This window comes from Notothenia rossii (genome assembly GCF_949606895.1).
Source record: "Notothenia rossii genome assembly, chromosome: 4".
In the NCBI taxonomy this organism is placed as follows: Eukaryota; Metazoa; Chordata; class Actinopteri; order Perciformes; family Nototheniidae; genus Notothenia; species Notothenia rossii.
The window spans coordinates 33,147,473-33,160,304 of NC_136902.1; the positions used below are offsets into that span (position 1 = coordinate 33,147,473).

Consider the following 12,832-nt stretch of genomic DNA (forward strand, 5'->3'; position numbering starts at 1 on the left):
ATCATATTGAGAGCGAGCGGCAAACTCTTAGGAAGAGCCGGGACGCCAATACGGAAGTGGCACACACTGCAGTTCATATATTGGCCGATAGGGACTGACTGAAGAAAGGAGCAATTTCCATAGACCCCAATGTTAAAATGCCCAACTTCACAGCAGAAAAAAACATGTTTCTACCCATGGATGCAATAAATATTATTATGAATATAGTTATATAATATAGTAATTCCACCTTCATGATTATGGATCTGTGAGTGAATTGTTTTCTAACACGAGCCTTTTATTTATATTAGGTCTTAAAGTTTTTTGCATAAATTAGGGCGTGGTCACATTGAGTGACGGCTCTGTGAAGTGACTGCTGCTGTTAGCTTCTTGTCTCTCTGCTAGCTGCTCCGTGAAGCTACAGGCACTCTGCCTGTTCAGCTCATCCAGGGAACACAACTTGCCCCCGGCCGTGTTTGTTTGTTCTTCATGCTTATATATCGGACTATTATGACTCGCTCTGCGGTTGAAACAGACGGTGCATGAATGCGGTTTTGCGGTAAGTGAAATTCGAGTACTTATTTATGTGTTAATGATTTTAATCAGCTATGTAATTAATGTTACAGCTTGGGTTAGCGTGTAAGCGAGTGGTAGCTACATCGGTGCTAACGATGCTAATAGTAGCCTCCAAGTTAAAATCGTAGACTATATTTATAAAGGTTAAAACGAAATAGACAAGTGTTAAGTGGGATAATACTGTACAACAAACGGCTTCTGTTTGAGGTTGATAAAATAAGGTCATCCTTGTAACTTAGAGAGATGATTATGTAGGTAGGAACTGTATGCATCGCTAAGGTTAATTTAAATTGGCTATGCTCAAGTATGTAGACAAGCTAATGTCGAAGTACTGTATGTGAAATCAACCTAACAACAAGATGTGTGTATATTACAATTATTAATGTCATATTTCAAGATGATTACTTAGATATTACAATATGGTTGGTTGAGCTGGAGTTCATTATTGAGCTTACACGTTAACATCACAGTCATCTGAAGAACAAACCCAAACCTTGTTGTTTTTATGAAGCATGAAGTTTTTATCAAGCATTGGTAACACAACTTCCAAAGTTACAGTAAAATAAAAAGGACCCTGACTCGGACAATACACAATCCAACATGTTCAACAGAAGATAATCAGTTATATTATTTGTACACATGGTACTTTACATATATATCTGTTTGTTTAAGGTGTCCAGGTGATGCAGACAGGCTGGACCGCAGCAGTGAACTTCAGCACAGGTACAAATACTATTTTTTTCATACTGTACAAAGAATCAAGAAAGTATTGACTTTAATACACTGATATACGTTCCATTAAACAATACTAGATCACCTACACACCAGTGAAGTTGAGGGTTTTTTCTGTGCAAAAAGTTACATTTAGATGTTAACAAGCAATATGATTTTGTCAGCTTTCTAATTGAATGTATTAAAGGCAAAGATATTTAACACATAGTGAGAACTGCTACTATTTATCTCTCAATATTGTCTGTAAAAAACGTGGTAAAGGTTATTCTTTCAGTGAGACAACAGAGCAAGCTTCTACAGTTGGACTACGTTTTGATAACAGTTAAATATTATTTTGACAATAACATATATTTCAATGTTGATGAACTTCATACTTTTCATTCATAATCTGATTGTCTTTGTAGCTCACTGTTGAAATAAAAAAAAAAACATTACAATTACAAAATAATTATATCTACAGCCCCTAAACACACCGCTTTCATAAATAACACACTTGTTCTGCAATAATATGTTTTATGTTTCCTGTAATTTTTGTTAGGAAAGGACATGCCTGAAAGACACGACATTTTCTCCTTCTCTGAGGGTCAAGAAGAACATCCAAGAGGAAAATTAAAAGCTGATGCTATGAGATTTTAAGACCAGCACTCCAAGAAACTACTTTTATTGTAAAAACAGTCAGCTGATCGAATGCACCTATTTCCACATCTACACTCCATCAGCTGATTATTTCTATTTGCCTCACTTTATGAGCTTCACATCACTTGTGCCTTGTACCGCAGAGTTTGCAACGTCAAAAATAAATGGGGCCAATCTTCATTAAGAATAATGGACAAAAGGAGTGCAAATACAAATACAATTTATTGAAATGTGAACCAAAACTTAATCAAAAATAAAAAGCACATATGGACAGAAGGTGTAAAACTATTAAAGTAAACACATTTAGTCAAATAAAGTGACAGACTAGGCCTGTGCAGTTGGTATCAGCTTTGCCCAGCATGGGCTCCTCCATCAGGCCTGGACCTCCTCACAGAGGAAAGACCCTCAGTCCTCTCCAAACCAACAGACAGGACGTCCATCACACAGAGGTTTCTCCCTGAAGTCTCTGCAGCTTTCTGGACACCACGCTGTCTCAATCCGTCCACACTGAATATGAGGGGGAAAATGAAAATAACAAATGCTTAGACAATAAGAAACATAAAGTTGACTGTTGAGCTGCTCAATTTTTTTAGATTGTCAATACTATTACTGTATAACTAATATAGCAGGTTAAGAGGCACATTCAAATAAAGATTGGTCTTTAAATACATGTTGTCTTTTGAATTGTTTGTCTAAAGTCAAGGATCTAGAACTGGTACTTAGTTTTAATGATATAGTCTGGTTATTATGCTGTTTGGAGGAGGCCTCACAGGTAAGAGCACTAACTAGCTACCATCACATGTACCTTAGCTTGACTTAAATGTATTAAACGTATAATTAAGTGATATCAAAATATAAATAACTAATGTCATGCAAACATATTAATATTTGCTTGATTCCAGTGTTGAATTTAGCACAATTGCATACAAACGTTAAGGGATTTTAAGATTCTGAAGTATTATGCTAAAACTCAGATTATTATTTATAGTTTTGCTGAATAGTTTAATGTCCGCTTACTTTAGAAACGTAAAATGCCACGGCATTGTGCAGATGGGGAGCATGTTAGCTTAGCTTGGTAGCTTCAGCTAGCTCTGGAGCTTTCAGCTCGGTGGCAGCAGTTCACGCCTCAGCTCCGCTGAGCCGTTAGTGGCCGACTCCGCCTACTAAGGGCTTCTCGGCAAGTCCGCAGAATCCTATGGGTGACGTCACGGACCCTACGTCCATTTATGATTGAGAGGTGCAGTGACGCGTCATAAAACCAGGAAGTAAGCTGCTGGTTCCCTCGACAAAAAGCAATGGGATTTCTCCACAGGGTTTTGGAAAATAGCTGGAAATAAGGTCTGTGGAAAACAAACCTGTTTGATAAATGCACGTTTTGTTCAGCCGGATAATCCCCACATGTCTACCCTACTTTTATAATTTTCGAATCATAAATCTAATCGATAGATTATAAAAGGGTTTTAGGACGCGTCACTGCACCACTAGAAGCCAACTCCATCGATCAAGCTGGCTAAAACTTTCTCTCCCTCTTCTTCTCATGCTCCCTGTCACTCTCTTTTAACTCCTCCGGTGACTTTCTTTTATTTGAAGATTGTTTTTTGCCCGGCGTTGGCCGGTTACCGCTGGTATTAAAAACATTTTGGCGAATGGTTAGGTGGTGCGATAGTCTGTAGTGAAGGAGCGCGCTCCCGCTCTCAGGAGCCTGCTCGCGCTGCGCTCCGCAGCGAACAGCTGTTTGCTTTTCACCCAACAACGACAACCGCCTCACGGAACGCTATGTTGTAGCGTTGATAAACGAAACAATTTAACCAAATTGCAAGTCCAAATACCAATACCACAGGACAATATTTTTAAAGCAATATTTTTTTGTGGCCCGAGCGGGCAAGTGGAAAGTACGTTATGCTGGCCCGGGGTCTCTAAATAGTGCCTTCGGGCCAGCGGGCCATTTATAATGTCGAGCCCTGGATCGGATCCCTATAAAGTATATTCATTACTCGTTATTCTCTACTAATAGTTAATTAAAGACTGTATATAATGACTATTTTGCACATCCCTTTCAAGATTTTCTAAGGTTTATCATATACACAAACGGTGTAGTTATGCAATGAATGAAACACTTGGGGTCGCAGGTTCCTCAATAGTGCATTACAAGACATCTATCAATATTTGTGCATACCTCCAGCAATGTTAAATATGTTGAAGCACTTATTTTAACTGATATTATACATATGTAGTATACTCTTATAAGATGTAGATATTTCATCTCCGGCCTTGTCAGGTATTGAACAATCAATAAATAAAGAACACAGAATTATTAAATATAAAACACAGAATTTGTGTGATTATACTAAATGATTTACAAATAAACACCACTGCATATTTACAACTGTTACACATGCTGATGTAACGCAAATGTTTCCAACTTGGGATCAATAAAGTATATCTTATCTTAAGATGATCGATGGCTGCCATATTTGCAAAATTTGCCTCTGAACCTTGACAAGTGCATGTTTCAGGCTTATCAATTAATGTAATGTAATGTTATCAATTAACAACAGGAGGGGTCACAATTAAACATAAGACCAGCTGTTAAATAAAGCTCTTCTGACCTTAGCTGGCATGTGGGTATATATATTAATGCTGCCCATTATGGGCACAAGCAATTTTCACCCATTTATTAATTATATGTTTTAAATGTGAATGTTTCCTATCCCCTAAACCTCCAGGGATGTACACAGTTTAATACTGGCAACTTCTTATTATGGGAAATACGAAAACGTCTTTTAAAACTACAACTCCCAGAAGAGACGTGCCATAGATAGAGAACATGTTGCGAAACACAATAGCCAGCATGTGTAGTTCTGGGGACGGGGTGGGGGAGGGGGGAACGTGGTGGACCCGTTCAAATCCAGTTTTGGACAGTCTGCCGTGGTTCCATCCCATTTCAAGTGCGGTTCGACGCTCGGCGTAACCCTCGGAGCACACTCTCCAATCACAGAGCTTGAGGACTATCAAGGGTTTTGTCAAGCGAAGCGGAGAGAATACTTACTTCCGGGTGTAATATTCTCTAAAGCAAATGAGCTGCTCCGACCCTCGGTCCTGACGGACTCCAACTTGTGTTTATTAATCAAACAAATAAATAAACACAAGGATAATTATGTGTTATTGTTGAGTAAATGGAGAATTGCACAGGGGAAAATAACGTAGGCTATCTATGCCACAATTTTAGATGCAGATTTTGTTAAACTAATACCTTTGCGCTGTGGACCAACACTATACATTGACGGGGAAGGGGGTAGCAATAAAGATAACACCATTAAACAGTTACACAACATAACAGAAATAATATTGATAGCAGCGTCCCTAGCAACAAGTAGTTAATAATAATAAAAGACATTAAGAAAAAGGCATTTTAAACAGTCATTAAAAAGCAACACAATCTACCTGCATTGCATTACTCTAAACGTGTAATAACGTGCTTTAACCAGTAGGTGGTTTGCGTTAAAAAGCTGTCAAGTTTACAGTGTTAACAAAATAAAATATACTGCTGTTTCTGGTTTAGTTTACGACGGATATATTTAGTTATTGTTTTGATATTTGTAACACAAAAGCGATGCAACACAGAAAAGATGGTCTTAACATGACCCAGGGGTCTAGTAGTTAATAAAAAACAATAATATCAAAACAAAATATTACTACTAACTTTATTGTGAAATTCAAACTGAACGGTAAAAGAATAGTTTCCGGTCCATTCTGAGCCCGATCTCTGTAGATCAGTGTTTCTCAAACTCTTTCATACCAAGGACCGCTTAACCAATAAAAAAACACTTGCGGACCACCTAACTCCACAAATATAAAAAAACTAGGGCTGTCAAGTTAACGCAAAAAAAAAAATTAACGCCACTAATTATTTTAATGCGATTAACGCATGTGTATTTTTTGTCCTCGGCCGCCCCGTAGTTTCAGAGCGCATCGAGTTTAAAATACCATCTACACGCTGATGCTGACAGTCCCGCTCCTGCCGTCCGCTTGCGGCAGACCACACTTCCACGCTCACCGGCAGGCCCCGACTGGCCATCGGGAGGACCGGGAGGGTGTGTGTATGTGTGGCGCGAGAGAGAGACCTTACATCAGGGGTGCCCACACTTTTTTGGCTGGTGAGCTACTTTTGAAATGACCAGCTAACCGAGGTCTACCAACCAAAAATAAAAACCCAAATTGCAAGGGTTGCTGAATAACACGTTTTATTTTTACATGGGATAACTACAATAGGGCTGCAACAAACGACTAATTTGATTATCGATTAATCTATAGATTAATGAAACGATTAATCGACTATTCGGACTACTACTGTGTGCCTTGCACAATTTCTCAAACGCTCTTATTTAGCCATCAACTTTTAGATTTAGTTTGAGGTTGTTTTAGGCATGTGGAAACTAACAATGAAGACAATAAAGATGAATACTTGATTCAAAAATACATATATTATTAAATTAACTGAACAAATTGTGAACAAAATTAACATTGCTTGTTATTTGAATTAAATAAATAATATTTCACATCAAAAGAAACCACAATGTTTTAACAAATCTTATTAAATAATCTGATGACAGAACTGGAAACAGAATAGCTGAAACTTTAACAAAATAAATAACTCAGTTACCTCTAATCATTAACCCATGTTTGTATAATGTAGTTAACTCCGTGTGTTGCTGCTAGCATACATAACACCTGACGTGGAAACGTTACTCGTGGATGGGGCTACAGAGCTACTCGAAAGACAGTCGAACCCGGTGCATTCCTCCGTCTGAATGTGGTGCACTTTTGCTAAATGTTTAGACAAATTGCTCGTGTTACCGCCCTTACATGCTAAACCATTTTGGTGACGAGCATTGTCCACCTCAAGACGGGTAACATGTAACCACACCTTGGAGCGCTTCTCTCCACCATCTCCTCCGTGTGTTGCTGCATGTAGCAGATGCGTGTGTGTAAACTGCCCCGCCCCCTTGCAAACAGACGGGGGAGAGAGAGATCTCTTCTGGATTGGAAAGATAGAAAATACACCGACCATAGACGCATTTGTTTGTCTTTTTGCATGTTAGAAACGAGTTGGCGACACTAAGACTAAGAGATAATGTTTGTGTAGCAATAATACATGACCTTTCTCTTTCTCAACTCGCTACTCGGAGGGAAGTCGCTGTCATATGCCTTGTGAACACTCCGATAATGCCTCTCCACGTTACCTTTCTTTGGCAGAGCGACGCTTGCTTTACAAATAAGGCAAATAACCTTTGAATGTGACATCACAAAAAAAGATTCTCCCTCCCATTCTGTGTGGAAGTGGTATGTCTTTAGCTTTTTGCTCGTTCCCGCACTCATTTTGTTGTTTGTCTCTCCCGGCACTTGACTGATTTTGTATCGCTTTGCATTCTGTGTTAACAGACTGGAAAGCAATAGGTCGCTTTTTCTGTCAATCAAGTCAACTCCTGAATTAAGTGGCAGGGAGGCCAAAGGAGGAGGGATCAAAACCTGTTTTGTCTATTTTAACGGAGCTGGATTTTTTTTAATTTATGAATGACTCGCGATCTACCAGCATTGCCCCCGCGGTCGACCGGTCGACCGCGGTCGACGTACTGGGCACCTCTGCCTTACATGTATTGTTGTTGTTGTTAGCATCTGTTGCTAGCCAGCTGCGCTAACGGATATAAGGAGCTGTTTAAATGAAAACAGAGGAGCGACATTTCGCCGACAACTGCGCCGAGCACTTGACTTTATGCAGGCAGCCAGACAGAGGGACATTGTACGAAAAGTCAACACACTCAGCACGGATAGTGCAACATGATTGCAGCATCCAGGCAGCTCCCGTTCGAGCATGCCTTGAGTTGCACATAGCTCCAACGATCCCACACACACACACACACACACACACACACACACACACACACACACACACACACGCTTTGTATTGTATTATTGTATGAGAGAGGTTCCAGATTGAATTGAGGCGAATATTTGTAATGTTCAGAGGTTGTTGTGTTTAACATTCATGAGAATATTTTGTCATTGTTCAAATGATAATAAACATTTGCATAAAGCATATTTGTCCACTCATATGTTGATAAGAGTATTACAAGCTTGAAAGATATTCCTCTAATGTACATTTAGAACAGATAAAAAATGTGCGGTTAACTATGGACAACCATGCGATTAATCGCGATTAAATATTTTAATCGACTGACAGCCCTAAAAAAAACACATCGTTTTTCTAGAACAGATTATAAATCGCCTGAAAAATGTACAAACAAGTGGCAACATGTGTGATGAAGGTGTTGCGCTGGGCTATATCATGCAATCGAAAGTGAAACTTAACTTCGCTCCATTGCGGAGATATACCCGCGAGAGTGCGGAAAACTTAAATGTATTTATTTATTCAAAATGTGAAATTTTACCAATATACTCACTCAATATACTGGTGGTCCGTGAGCACCCCCTAGTGGTCCGTGAGTATATTGGTAACATTTCACATCACTGCTGTAGATAAATAAAAATAAAGAACTACGACAGATGTGTAATATATTTAATGCAGCCGAACCATTTATTACAATGCATTCATGTGATGACTTTCAAAGACTAAAGCAAGCACTGCTGAATAAAGTATGATTTTATCTTTTACGAAACGTTTCTTTTCATATGGAATTAGGGCTGGGCGATATATCGAGTTTACACGATACATCGTGGATTGCACTACATGCGATGTCGTAAATAACCACATCGTGAACATCGAGTATTATGTTGTCAAATCAATTTCCCGCCGCGGCCAAAATGAGCTTTCCTTTCTCCCTCATAGACAGAGTCACACACGCAGGCACACACGCAGGCGCCGTCTAATTTGCACACAAACATTACACACATGCACAGTGACAGAGAGCAGGGCTCGACATTATAAATGGCCCGCTGGCTCGGAAGCACTATTTAGACACCCCGGGCCAGCATAACGTACTTTCCACTTGCCCGCTCGGGCCACTAAAAATATTGCTTTAAAAAAAAAAAATTGTCCTGTGGTATAGGTATTTTGACAAGCAATGTTGTTAAATTGTTTCGTTTATTAACGCTACAACATAGTGTTTCGTGAGGCGGTTGTCGTTGTTGGGTGAAAAGCAAACAGCTGTTTACTGCGGAGCCAGCGCGAGCAGGCTCCCGTTTGCCCGTGAGCGCCGGGCAAAAAACTATCTTCAAATAAAAGAAAGTGACCAGAGGAGTTAAAGGAGAGTGACAGGTAGCATGAGAAGAAGAGGGAGAGAAAGTTTCAGCCAGCTTGATCGATGGAGTTGTTTTCTAGTGGTGCAGTGACGCGTCCTAAAACCCTTTTATAATCTATCGATTAGATTTATGATTAGAAAATTATAAAAGTAGGGTAGACATGTGGATATTATCCGGCTGAACAAAATATGCATTTATCAAACAGGTTTGTTTTCCACAGACCTTATTTCCAGCTATTTTCCAAAACCCTATGGAGAAATCCCATTGTTTTTTGTCGAGGGAACGAGCAGCTTACTTCCTGGTTTTAGGACGCGTCACTGCACCTCTCAATATGATGCCAATATAAACAAGGTCTTCTGTCGGCTCTGTACATCAATGCCGAACTATGCTGACAAGTAAGTGAAGAGTAGAAAATATAAAAGGTATTGGTTATAGGGAAATGTCCCAGCAGTTTAGGAGAATGAAGGTTCTAATCTAATCTAATACATAGCCATTACATGTCTAATTCCTGATAATGACAGGAAGACAGAAAGCGCATTATACTAATAATAATAATACTACTCATAATAATAGCAGACATTTTTGAACAATGACCACAATATCATTATTTTAATAAACCAAATATGAACAATTGAGGAAAATGAGGAAGAACTGATGATTCAAATGTTGTAGTACAAGTAGTAATGTAGTTAGTGCATAAATTACTATTGCAACAAATGTGTTAATTTTCTTCATTATTAGTCGATTTTTTTAATGCAGACATATGTTGCGGGGACTACTAGAATCATCATACTGGCGTGACTGTAAACATCAAGGGGTTAAAACAAATGTACTTTTTTTTTTAGAGTACATTTCAGAATATCGCGATATATATCGTATATCGCGATATAGTCAGTAAATATCGCGATATCATTTAGAGACCATATCGCCCAGCCCTATATGGAATGCAGTTGGAGGTAAACCAATCACAGAGCTTGAGAACTAATCCCGGGGTTTGTCAAAAACAGCACATGGTGTAGTCCTAAACAATAGCTGGGGATTCTGGGTAGTGTAGTGTCTTCTGCCATCCTTTGTTTCTCCGAATCGAAGGGGAAAAATACAAAAGCATTGCACACAATTTAAACCAATCAATGTTGTGTAATTAACAAGGATAATATGGTGTTTTTGAGTTGATGAGTAGTGCAGATATCACTGTAAAATCAATCGACAGTAAGGGGAATACTTACTTCCGGGTGTACAATTCTCCGTTATCCAATGGGAATGGACGCTCACATTGCCTTTAAGGGCAGCCGACACAAACGAATGCCGCGCTTCCATGAGCGTCAAATCCCGCCGCAGATGGGAATAAATTGGAATCAGTTGAAAGCTATTTGCGTCCCTTTATGAAGCTGAAGGAGCCTAGGAGCGTCACAACTGCACGCCATGGGACCCTGACCAAACGTCGCTCCTGGACGATTATGGAGTGAGTGTGTGTTGGCACGTGGTAAAAACCACCAAGGAGCGCTCAGCTCGAGATACCAGCCAGTCGTTTCCCATCAAGCATTTAGCTTCCGCAGCCCGTGGAGAGGAACTGCGCCGCCTCGCCGCGCCTCGCTCTCAAGGCTGCGGGCGTCTTTGTCCCGCGAGATTTCAACGTCTCATGTAGGCGAGCCTCCAGAGCAAGTCGGACAAAATGACTAACCATCATCCAAAGCACTAGCAAGACATTGCGCAGCTCTGTGCAGGTCTCGCTTGTCTCAAACAAGCCTAGTTTCTCTCCACGATTCACTGGTATCTCGAGCTGAGCGCTCATTGGTGGTTTTTACCCCGTGCTGGTGATGAAACTCTCCAATTGGCTCGCCAAAAGTTTGTTGTTGTTTTGTGTCAGTTTTACGTCGCCTCTTCCATTCACATTATTCATCATGAAATTAATATATATATTTTATACTATACTTGTACTGCTTAACGTTTTCATAGTTATATATCTTAGCATATTCATACACACTGTTCATACTGCTCACAGGCTGCTGTGTATATCTAGTGCAGGGGTCGGCAACCTTTTTGAAATGAAGTGCCATTTAAAAAAAAATGTGTTATCAGCGTGCCAACGATCGAGAATTATCAACGGGGGGGGGGGTTGAGGAGCTTGACGCTCGTCAACTATCAGCAGGAGGGCGGGGGGAGCCTCGCTGCGGGGAAGCAGTGTGTGGACCTGTCAACGCAACTTATGATGCCGAATTTAACAAACACATTTCAATAGTTGGTTTAAACGGCATAATAATAAGGACGATCGTCCGTTCTGTGATTCTCCAGAGCACACATGTTAGGGTCATGCAGAGTGAGATGAGATCGCTGTCCCTTTAAGAGAGAGAGAAAGAGGGGTGTGGCTTGTGCATGTGTGTTTGTGGATGGTAGAGCGACAGTGAGGGAACGTGTGTATGTTTCTGGAAGTGAAACGAGGAAGCAGAAAAACAGAGGTCTGTGATGTATTTTGTGAAACAGAAGAACAGCTAAATAAATGCAACGGCCTCCCAAGAAGAGCTCGTCTCTCTCCAGTCATTTAAGCTAAAGTGGGTTATTGAACCTGAAGCTTGTTGCTTCTGCCCTCCTCGACTACGGTCTGGGAGCCGACAGGAAAGTTCAACACACAGATGGCCAGTCCGCCCCTTTGTAACATATTATTTCGATGAGAGATGAGCAGATCGCCACTGGGCTTTCAACTAAATACACAGCCACGCAAAAACTGCGGCATTTGTACAGCTCCTTATGGGTACTGCAATTAGTGAAGTGCTTTCCTCCGTGGTGAAACGATCAGCACTTCACCACGGAGGAAAACGGCAGAAAGTCACCTGGATTCAAGGAGAGCGGGGCTGCGTTGCGTGCATGGCTTCCTTCTGCAGGTAACGGGGAGACGCGCTCTGGCGGGGGTCTCGTTCAGGATCCGAAAATACTATTTAAATATGTTGCACTCTTATTCCACTTATTCCTAGTGTGCCACTGGTGGCACGCGTGCCAGGGGTTGCCGACCCCTGATCTAGTGTATTCATACCCCTCACTGTTTATTCATCATTCACTTCATTCTATATTTTATTCTGTAGATTGTGTACATTACTTTTCACTTTACTGCTTTGTGCACTCCTGGTTAGAAGCTAAACTGCATTTCGTTGTCTCAGTACCTGTAATATGTGCAATAACAATAAAGTTGAATCTAATCTTGAGCAGGAACAAATGTATTTACTTAGTACATATCTGACATTAACGATTAAACACATGTGTGCATTCTTTATAAATGCCGACTCCGGAGGTGGCGGTATGCACCTTAAAGCTGTTTGCAATCCGCCAAAAAACCGAGAGAAGAAGAAGAAGAAGAAGTCGACTCCGAAGAGGCGTCTCAATTCTTAAATTTCCCCTCCTCGAGACTTAGTCCCGACCACAGGAGATGCGAGCGGAGGACCGAGGAGGGGAAGCAGCAGGCGGTTAGAGAAATGAGAACTCCTCTCCTCTGAGAGGTCATTTTAAAGAGACGTCCATTAATGATGACAGGAGGCACAGCAGCCCTCTGTCTGATGGACAGATGTGTTCATGACAACTTATATATTTACTTTGATTAATTGACAGTGCGGTATAATGAGACAATAACAGGCTACAGATGCGGACACACACACACAAA

General features: G+C 40.5%; 1 long non-coding RNA gene across 1 annotated transcript; it reads left to right on the top strand.

The window, feature by feature from the left end:
* Window positions 1–317: 317 nt before the first annotated feature.
* On the top strand, window positions 318–2,416 carry LOC307036935. Its single transcript, XR_013807530.1, has 3 exons — window positions 318–538; window positions 1,228–1,278; window positions 1,826–2,416. It is a non-coding gene; the product is annotated as an uncharacterized lncRNA (long non-coding RNA).
* Window positions 2,417–12,832: the final 10,416 nt, after the last annotated feature.